This window comes from Lolium rigidum, chromosome 3 (genome assembly GCF_022539505.1).
Source record: "Lolium rigidum isolate FL_2022 chromosome 3, APGP_CSIRO_Lrig_0.1, whole genome shotgun sequence".
Lineage (NCBI taxonomy): Eukaryota > Viridiplantae > Streptophyta > Magnoliopsida > Poales > Poaceae > Lolium > Lolium rigidum.
In genome coordinates, this window is record NC_061510.1 from 351555403 (window position 1) to 351565119 (window position 9717).

At 44.6% G+C, this 9717-nt stretch overlaps 1 long non-coding RNA gene across 1 annotated transcript; it reads left to right on the forward strand.

Annotated features, from left to right (window-relative positions):
* Nucleotides 1-944: 944 nt before the first annotated feature.
* LOC124704066 lies at nucleotides 945-5440 on the forward strand. The gene is made up of 3 exons (XR_007003458.1): nucleotides 945-2520; nucleotides 3684-3771; nucleotides 3926-5440. It is a non-coding gene; the product is annotated as an uncharacterized LOC124704066 (long non-coding RNA).
* The last annotated feature ends 4277 nt before the right edge of the window (nucleotides 5441-9717 follow it).

The following is a 9717-nucleotide window of genomic DNA, read 5'->3' on the forward strand; positions in this document are numbered from 1 at the left end:
CTTAGCATAAAAATGGCTAGAGATAAGTTACCGCGCGAATCGCGCAAAAATGGCGCCAGAATTGGCGGAACCGTTTGAGTCTTTTAAGATTCCGGGTAATTGCGTGAAGATAAGTTGTCTCTCATTCGAGCAGGGAGTGACCCGGAGTTGAACGTCGATGGATGAAGTCCCGCGGGGTGGGAGCATTTTCCGACTGTAAGTTGGAAAAGGAAGAAAATGCAAAAGTTGGAGCTCTTCAAGTTTCTCCGCGTTGCCGAGGATGCCGGAAATCTAAGGAACAAGCGTGGCGGAAACTGCAGGCGAAACTCGGAGAACTCTGGGGGCTACTGTTGCGGGTATACTTCATAGGTGTACCATCGACAGTGCCTAGATCCGGCAAGACCGGGTGGCCCACAGACGGTGATGAGGCATGTGGCCCATCGGGCGGCCCAGTTGCTGTTGATCATGAAGGAAGAAGTCCAGCCCAGGATCAGCAGGCCGGATCCGCACCGACATAGGAGTGACCCGGATCCATGGAGGCCCGTGAGGAACCCGGATCCAGGACGACGTGTATGGAAGGCGGATCCGTGACGTGCACGGCAAGATATTGTGCCGTAGTTGGGCTATCAGTAATCCGGCTAGGACTCTCCATGTAAACCCTAGGTCCGTGCGCCTTTATAAGCCGGATCCCGGGAGCCCTAGAGGCACAACCACAACTCATTGTAACAACGCGAAAGCGCCCAGATAATTCCAGACAAGCAGCAGTAGGCCCTGTCATCGTGCAGGTGTTCCGAAGCTGGGTAATTCGCGTACCACCGTCCCGTGTGCACTCCGCCCTATGGCCCCTACTTCTTCTCCCCCTCGTCCCTCCTCCGGGGTACCGTCGATTAGGCAACGACAATTAGTGAAGACCTGAAAGGCTTTTTTTCACATAGCATATGTTTTTTTTATCTCTTTGGTATTGTCTGCAGCAACTGTATCTACTCATTTTTGTGTGGTTTTTATTGTCCAGGTTTGTAGAACTGTTGATCCAGCAATATTAAGAAGTTTGCATCTCCGATTCTTAATGAATTTCCGAAGTGCTTCACCTGGTCAGTATATATTGCTCTTAATTCTTTAAGTTATAATCAACAAAAAATATTATACATGCTACTACTATCACTTGTTTTGCGAAACTGAAGTCGTCCTGTGGTTGTCACTCTAGAACAAGCTACATCCCTCAAAGACAGATTGTAACCGTCTTAGAAACTCCAGTTACGACAGTGGAAGGAGGGCTGTATGATTTGTTATTACTGTACTAATGTCCCATATCTCCATGGTTGGGCCAGTGAAGATTTAGACCCATGGTAGCAGTTGAGTATTGCTTGATTCATCCTCTCCGTGTGGATACTGTAGTTTAATAAGAACTGCTATTCAGCTTTTGCTTAGCGAGATTTGAATTTTTTTCAATACCAATATATATTTTCTTTGTTGCCTTGATCTCTGAGGAAAAGCCTAAGAAGCATTTACTTAGATCCTTCAATGTCAATTATTTAATTGTTGCTGGTCCTAATATGCCACTCTTTGGTTTGAGACTTAGTTTCTCAGCTTTCATGTACATAGGAATATTGATGCCTGACGCGAGTGATAACCTTTATGGAAATTTGTTATTACCTGAAATTTCATGTGTAAACTAATCTTTTACTGAGGCATATTAATCCACTTAATGTATACTTAATTTTGAAGATGCATCCAGAAATGTTAGACAAATGGTGTGGTGTATGTCTGCTATCTTTAGATTCTTACAACTTTTATATCAATCTTTTTTAGGGTGTATGTAGATTTATTAGGGCATTCTTTTCTGATGGCATTATGATATATGCCGTGTACGCGTCGCCAATGATGCAAACAGCGGTGTCATTCGTGTTTTCGCTGAGTCGGCATCAGGCGACACACCTAGGCCTTAGGTGTCGATGGCGACGAGGAGCATGTGCTGGTCGCCGTCGCGACACTCGTGGTAAGCCAGCACCTGGTACACGTTTGGCCAGTAGCAAGGTATAGGCCTCCTCCTTCCTCACTTCCTTCCGATGTGTCCCTCTGCCCCTCCAGCCCTCCATTTTAACGCACGGTCCTAATCCCATCTTATCCATCTCTCCAATATGGATTGGATGTAAGAAGTTAAGAGACCCTGAAAGAGATGGTTGATTTTTTCCACGTCAGGGTGAGTAGGGGTACTGCAAGGTTTGTGTAGATTATTACTCGAATAGCTTAGTGTGATTCAGCAAGTATATCTACAGTGGCCTGCAGTTGCACTGCTTGTGATACATGTATTACAAGTTCGTATTCAGTCCGAATCTTTGGGGTGAGCATGCTGAGTGGGATTATTATTTTGAAATCTTTTGGAAGCTGTTCTCAAATTAGTTGCGTGCGGTGTTAAATTATGATGTGTTTTTGAAATTTAATTGCTTTTTATCTGGTGGTGCTTTTTAGGTGAGTGCTCATGCCTAGGTTTGTGTGCTCTGCGACATGATTATATTGGGCTTGAATTGTGATGTATACCAGGTGAGCGGCGAGTACTTGAAATTGTAATTATGTATTAAACTAGATAATGTCTTATTTATTCCTTCTTAGATAAACATATTAACTTGAACTTTTCTTTTACTGCAAGATTTAATTAAATTCAGAGGAATTTTCCTGAAATATCATGGATTATGCGATTCTTAAAAATGAATTAATAGCACATAAACTAAAACAGTCATCCCAAATTTACAAAGGCTCTAGGCCTACAAAAAATGAATGATAAAGCACAAGGAGTATCCGGAAACATACTGTGGAGTTTTATCTTTCTTTTGTCAATCATTGTCCTGTTTTCTTTTGGTTTAGGATGCATAAGTGATGTTCTCTTAGCATATTTTCTCTTATCCCTACAATGTTATAGAAGATTGTGTATTCTTGAAGATTGTCTTGCATTAATGCGCCTTAAGTGCAGGGTACAGTCTACGTGCTAAAAATAGAACTTATTCGGTGGTCAATCATTAATTGTTTATGAAAAGAAGCGTATGGCCGTAAGTCCAACGATGTGATAGCATTGTACAGCTTATAAGAAACAATGCACTTCTATGCTTGGAGTTGTCATGTGCTGATATAATTATTGATCTTGGATAAGCTGGGTCCATTTCCTGCTTAATTATGTTTTGTTCCCACTTTTACAACTTGAATAGATGCGTTCCAACTATTTGATTCTCCATTATTCCAGGACAACTCTCTGGAGGGTGCAGTGGTAGTTCCTTAGGTTCAAAGTGTTCCTCTGACCTTGGCACTTAAGAAACCTGTTTCCAGTAAAAAATACAGGTACAAAAATGAGAGTCTAGAAATAAACATGTAGGAATAAAACATAAGCCTAGATTGGATAGACATGAGAGTCTACAAAAAAACATGGTTGACAGCAGCTATCCAAGATTAAAGATGATCAGTGAGTTAAGAAACTTTCATATCATTTCTTCCATTTACAATAATTTTTACACGGCACCCACTCTCTTATCCAATCCTGCTGCGAGATTGAGTTTGTGGTGACTTCCATTTGTATTTCAACCACGTTGAGAAATTTCTGTTTGGCTTCCATGATCTTTCATAGTTAATTGTGTCTCTGGTGTATTTAAATATCTTTTGTAGCATCCACATGGTATATACTAATTAAATTTTGCCCTTTATGTCGCTGCTCACAGATCTCACTTGAAGCATGTATTCGTTGATGCTGGCCATAAGACTGCAGCTATGTATTTGCACAGTATGTTACAGCTGCGGTGAAATTTGGTAAGCTTGTGCAAGCCTGTTAGTAGTAAATATAGTTCAAATGCATTATCCTACATGTTTTATACAATTTTTGTTGTCATCGGCACATTTTGCATAAAAGTTATTTGAAAAACTTAGTGATGCTCTCATGCTATTAACACAGAGTACATTTCAGATTCAGAGTTGAGATGATGTGTTGCTGGATTCTTATACATGAAGAATCAATCCTCTTCAAACGTTATCAGTATACTTCATTCTTTCAAAGTTTTGCACTATTGCAAAGGATTAAGCCCCTTTAGTTTTATATTGTTCTTCTGGTTAGTTCACAATGATTTGCTCTATTCTTTGTTCCGTGACTGTGATGATTGAATGCATGAGCCCATGGTTGATCTATCCTACCAATTTAGGGTATGTCTCAATGGTCTTTCTGTTCTTAGACTACCCCGTTCATTGCTCAATCATGTGAACTGCGGATGCACAGATACACACTTTATTCTAACAAATCTGGTAATTGGAAAACTTACATATTGCATGTTTATAGTGTTCATTTCTGAAGAACTTATATAGTTTTTTGAACTTATATAGCTGAATGATAGAAAGTGCTGCCCGTTATATAGTGAAGTAATTTGATAGAATGATATACATGACCTATGAACTTATTCCTCGGAGTAGCTTCCCGTTATTTAATCTAAATATCTGAATATGCTTCTAAGTTCTAAGCTAGATACTTGATTTACTTATTGCTGCCATTTCCTTTCGACTGAATTACCTTAACTAATATTTATTGATGATTAGCAGTTAGCACAAAATTTATATTTCATAACTTCAAGAAATAAGTACTTTGTATGTAACCTGATATAACTAATACTTAGTATGTGCTATGGGCATTGTAGTTCAATCAGAACAAGGCCTGCGATAAGTGATAGAAAAGCTGTCAGAATGGTATATTTATTTGAAATAACAATCCTATTTGGAATTTGCAAATGCTTAGTTTGCTTTTTGAATCAACCAATGCATCCAAATTCCTGTGTAACCTGTGATAGTTGGTGGATTGACCTTGGCCTCTGTTTTAGCTCTGATTAGTATGCATATGATTGCAGTTCTAGAGTGACAATATATATTAGTGTGCATAAATGAACTTATTTCTATGATGCCAGGTGCCTCCCTATGGTGTACAAGGTGGGATTTGCAAGGCTAAGCTTTTCATAAACGAGCAAAGAGAGACTTGTGAAGGCAGTGGTGTGGAAAGTGTAGATAGAGCTTATGACAATCATGATGACACGAAAAAAGCCTGAGCACTGGATTTTTCCATGACAAGGCTCCTACCTTGTTGCAAGTGCTTTGGTGATATGCTCCGGCATATGACAACTTTTGCATGCTTGGGTAACGCAAGTATGACAAATGCCCCTGTCAGTTATTATACTCTTCGATGTACTTTCAGATCCTTCAATGTCGACTAATGTTTCTGATGTTCATGAACAAATTTGAAAGTGGATGTGTGGTAGTACTGTATTATTGGTTTCATTGTTGATGTAAAGCTACGCCGAGTAGGCCCATAATGTACTGTGTGATTAGAGATGATTTCTGAAGTTTTTTTTTTGTTATTTTGTAAATAGATTTAATTAGCCTCTTGTGTATCAAAGAAACAGAAGAAACAATGAAGTTCTTGATGCATTTGATAGGGCAATGTTCAAGTGTAACCGTGTGCATTGATTCAAATAAAAGTTGGGCCAAGATTCGCATGGGATTGGTCCGCACCTGACCAGCCAGGAGGCGCCCCATGGGGCGCCCCAACCACTAGTACCGTATCATATACGCTCGAGACAAAAGGTCCTGCCTCTTATTCGCTCTCGATTTTTCCAGCGACCGTCGACTTGGCTTGAATAATCCTGATCGGGCTGCTCTTGTTCCAGGTGTAACTGGGTTGTTGAAACAAATCTGTTAGCTCAATTTTGCTTCGATCCTAAAATGAGATGGCAAAATTGCAGTTCCATTTATTAGTCCACCTTTCCTTTTGGCCTCCGTCCTGGTTTCTAAATACTGCATGGAGCACCGGGCTGTAGCCTGGTGGCAAGGGAGGCACTGTTGCACCCAGCAGACCTAGGTTCGAGTCCCGTTGGGGGCTGAATTTGGGTTTTTCGTGGACTCCTGTCTCTAACAAAAAGCCATCAGGTGCTAGTGCCTGGGATGGTCCCATTTTTTAAATACTGCATGTATCTCTAAATCGTAAATTTGATCAACATAATATAAGTTATATATATTAGAAGCTTTAAATGGGGGAGGGGTGGGGGGCGACTATTAGAAAACAACCTGTATCATACATAGTCCAAGACCTACCTAGCCGCGGCCTCCGAAAAACCAGTATCCACCCCAACCATACATCGGTCCCCACTGGCGGAGGCAGGGGGGACCAGCAGGGGCCTCGCCCCCCCCCCCTAACATGCAAATCTTTGTTTACTACCCCACTGATTTTTACTTCTAAAACTCTATTTCCTAGCTAGTGTGACCCTTGGTTGTATGGACAATAGCAATACATAGCGATACATGTTGACAGAGGAAGCAGGGAATCTCTACTACGCCTAGAGTCCTAGTACTATGCTATTGAAATCAATGCCAAACAGGCAACTAGCGTCCCATATATCTCGAAAAAAAAAAAGCTAGCGCCCCATTTTCTATGCATGAAACACTCGCTTCCTCTTCTTGCCTAATTTTTCAGGGTTCATGACTTTAGATGGACATGTATCCATTGAAAAACTAAATTTTGGTACTACTGCCGTTTAATTTTTTGCCAATTGTTTTTAGCACGAGACTGCTTTTGTTCGGTCGGCCCCCCTCATAAAAATTTTCTGGCTCCGTCCATGTCGCCCCCCCCCGGTCGGTCTTGCGAGCGTCATAAGGGGTGAGGAATCTAATCTATGAGTGCAGCTGACGTGGGCACTACCCTTCGGGTAACCCACATTACCCTATCCTGTATTGACTAATTGGAGGCCCATGAAAACACATGAAGGCGAGATGGGCCGCTAGGACGACGCACCAGAAGGTTCCTTGACGAGCAAGGCAAGGAAGCGATCGTACAAGGAAGGATCGGATCTAAAATTACTGTAAACCTAGTCGTACTCGGTGAGACCTCTTGAGACCTGGCCTCCTATATAAAGGACGAGAGAGGGGCTGCCGAGGGACACACAACCAATCTTAACAATACTAGCCAACGAGACGCGTAGAACTAGGTTACCCTAGCAACCGGCAGACATCTCGACGAGATCACGGCCGAACTATTCGGCACCCCATTGTAACCTCGTTTTCATCATAATCAAAGAACGGACGAGGCGGGACGTAAGGGTTTTACCTCATCGAGGGCCCCGAACCTCGGGTAAATCGCTCTCCCCGCTTGTACGCGAGCCGATGTCTCGTGTCGGCTTACGGGATTCCATCAACCCTAAGCCCCTATCGGAGGGCATTGCCGAGAAGTACCCTCGACAATTGGCGCCGTACGTGGGAAACCTCGTCGGCACAAGGCAAGTCATCGGCGAGTACCAGTCACGTCCGCGGCGTTCTTACTCGAATCACCGACACCAGCAGAGTCAACAGATCCGATCCGCTGCGGGTCCTTCAAGTTCGTGCCGCGCCACGAAGTATTCCACCCAAACCCTATGGCATCATCTCAGGACACGGAGGCTGTTTTCGGCGGCGTTCACTTCGTCATCGATTCCGGAGGTTTCCTTCGCCTCCCTAAGGCCGGCGCGTCCGACTCAAAGGCCGCACCTCCGGAGGGTGCCCATTCAGCGACAACTCTAAAAATTTCACCCAGGAGCATGCAAAGGAGCGACCAAGGGAATCTCGACGCCACGGCTGGACAAAGGAAGAGACGAAGAAGCTCACATCGTGAGGAGGAAGGCGAGACGACGGTTCATCCTCGGCGGATCGAGCAAAGATGCTACGACACATCGGCAATCGGGGGCCGCACCCGTTCTCCGTATCTTTCGGCTTGAGCAACTCGAGGCGCCATGTTACCTCCACTTATACTTTGATCCAAAGGATGGTCGGGAGAAGTCCAGGTCATTTGTTAAAGAACCGCCGACACTTCCTAGAGATTCGACAGATTCGTGATGACCTTAGAGCCGAAGCTATGTCAAGAGTTCGCATGATGGAAGAAAAGGCAAGGTCTTACGACCACTTGACAGAACCATATGTACCAGAACCATACGAGCCTATGGAAAAATACGATCGTGAACCAGCCGAAGAATTCCCAGCTCTACGTGGACAAATAAGCATGATCCATAAAACCAGCTTTTCGAAGAGAGAAGTCAAGAAGTTCTCCCGAGAAGTAAAATATGCGGAAGTCGCCATGGTCGATACACCGGATTTCATCGGTCGAGTCAGAACAAAGCATCACCTTCGAGCAGGGCGAGATCACCCGAAAGCTGTTCCAAGGCCCGGTCACGCGGCCCTTGTCCTTGAAGCACGGATTGGAGGGTACGAGTATGGGCAAAGTGTTCATGGACGGAGGAAGCGGCTTGAATCCGCTATTCGCCGGCACAATGAGAGCGAGTGGGTTTAACGGTCGACATGCTAAAAGAATCGACACAGGGTTCCACGGCATTATACCGACCCGACCCGCTTACTCGCTAGGAAAAACGTCATTGGACGTAGTCTTCGGCACGCCCAGTAATTTCAGGAGAGAAAAGATCGAGTTCGAGGTAGTCGACTGGGAATCTCAGTACCATGCCATCCTCGGCAGACCCGCGTTTGCTAAATTCATGGCCGTGCCTCATTATGCATACCTGCAAGCGAAGATGCCGGGCAACAACGGGACCCCAATAACCGTTCACGGTAGCTTCTCTCGATCGAGACAAGCTGCGACAGGGAATTCCGGAAGATCGCCTCGAAGTTTGGAGCCGAGAGAAGAACTCAACGCGATCGATACGCGTCACGGACCACACGCAACCACCGGCCGACAATCGAAACGTAAGATCCGATGAGTTCGATGCTGCAAAAGGAACCAAGAAGCTGCAGGTGCATCCCACTGATCCAAAGAAGACGGTCAATACTTCGGCTGACCTTACTGACGCATAGGAAAGCGCGCTCATCGAGTTCCTCCGTGAGCGCTGGGAGATATTTGCATGGGAACCATCCGACATGCCAGGTATCCCCAGGGAACTCGCTGAGCACGCCCTAATGTTGGCCCGACAGCCAAACCGGTAGAGCAATCAATGCGACGATTCTCTGAACCGAAGAGAAGAGCAATTGGAGAAGAAGTTAATCGGCTCCGCAAGGCGGGATTTATTCGGGAGCTTAAGGAATCTGAATGGGTGGCCAATCCCGTCATGGTGCCAAAGAAGGACACAACCGCCCTCCGCATGTGCATCGATTACACCGGCCTTAACAAGCATTGCCCGAAAGATCATTTCCCATTACCTCGAATAGACCAGATAGTCGACTCCACGGCCGGGTGCGACCGTCTTTCTTTCCTCGATGCATACTCTGGTTACAATCAGATCAAGCTGAAGAAGGAAGACCAAGAGCTAACCGCGTTCATCACCCCGCACGGCGTTTTTTCATTACAACGTCATGACCTTCGGGCTGAAAAAATGCAGGGAGCCACCTATCAACGCTGCATGCAAGCTTGCCTTGCGGAGCAGATTGGAAGAAATATTGAGGTTTACATCGACGACATCGTGGTGAAAACAAAGCACGCAGCCACACTCATCGATGACTTACGGGAAACCTTTGACAATCTGGACAGATACAAAATCAAGTTGAATCCCAAAAAATGCTTCTTTGGAGTACCGGGAGGACAAGTACTTGGGTACTTCATATCAGCCAGAGGAATCGAAGCCAATCCCTTAAAGATCAAACCTATTCTTGATATGGAGCCACCAAAGAATCTGCACCAAGTGCAGCAGTTGGCAGGCCGGCTAGCAGCACTCAGCAGGTTCATTGCAAAACTAGGGGAGAAAGCCTTGCCCT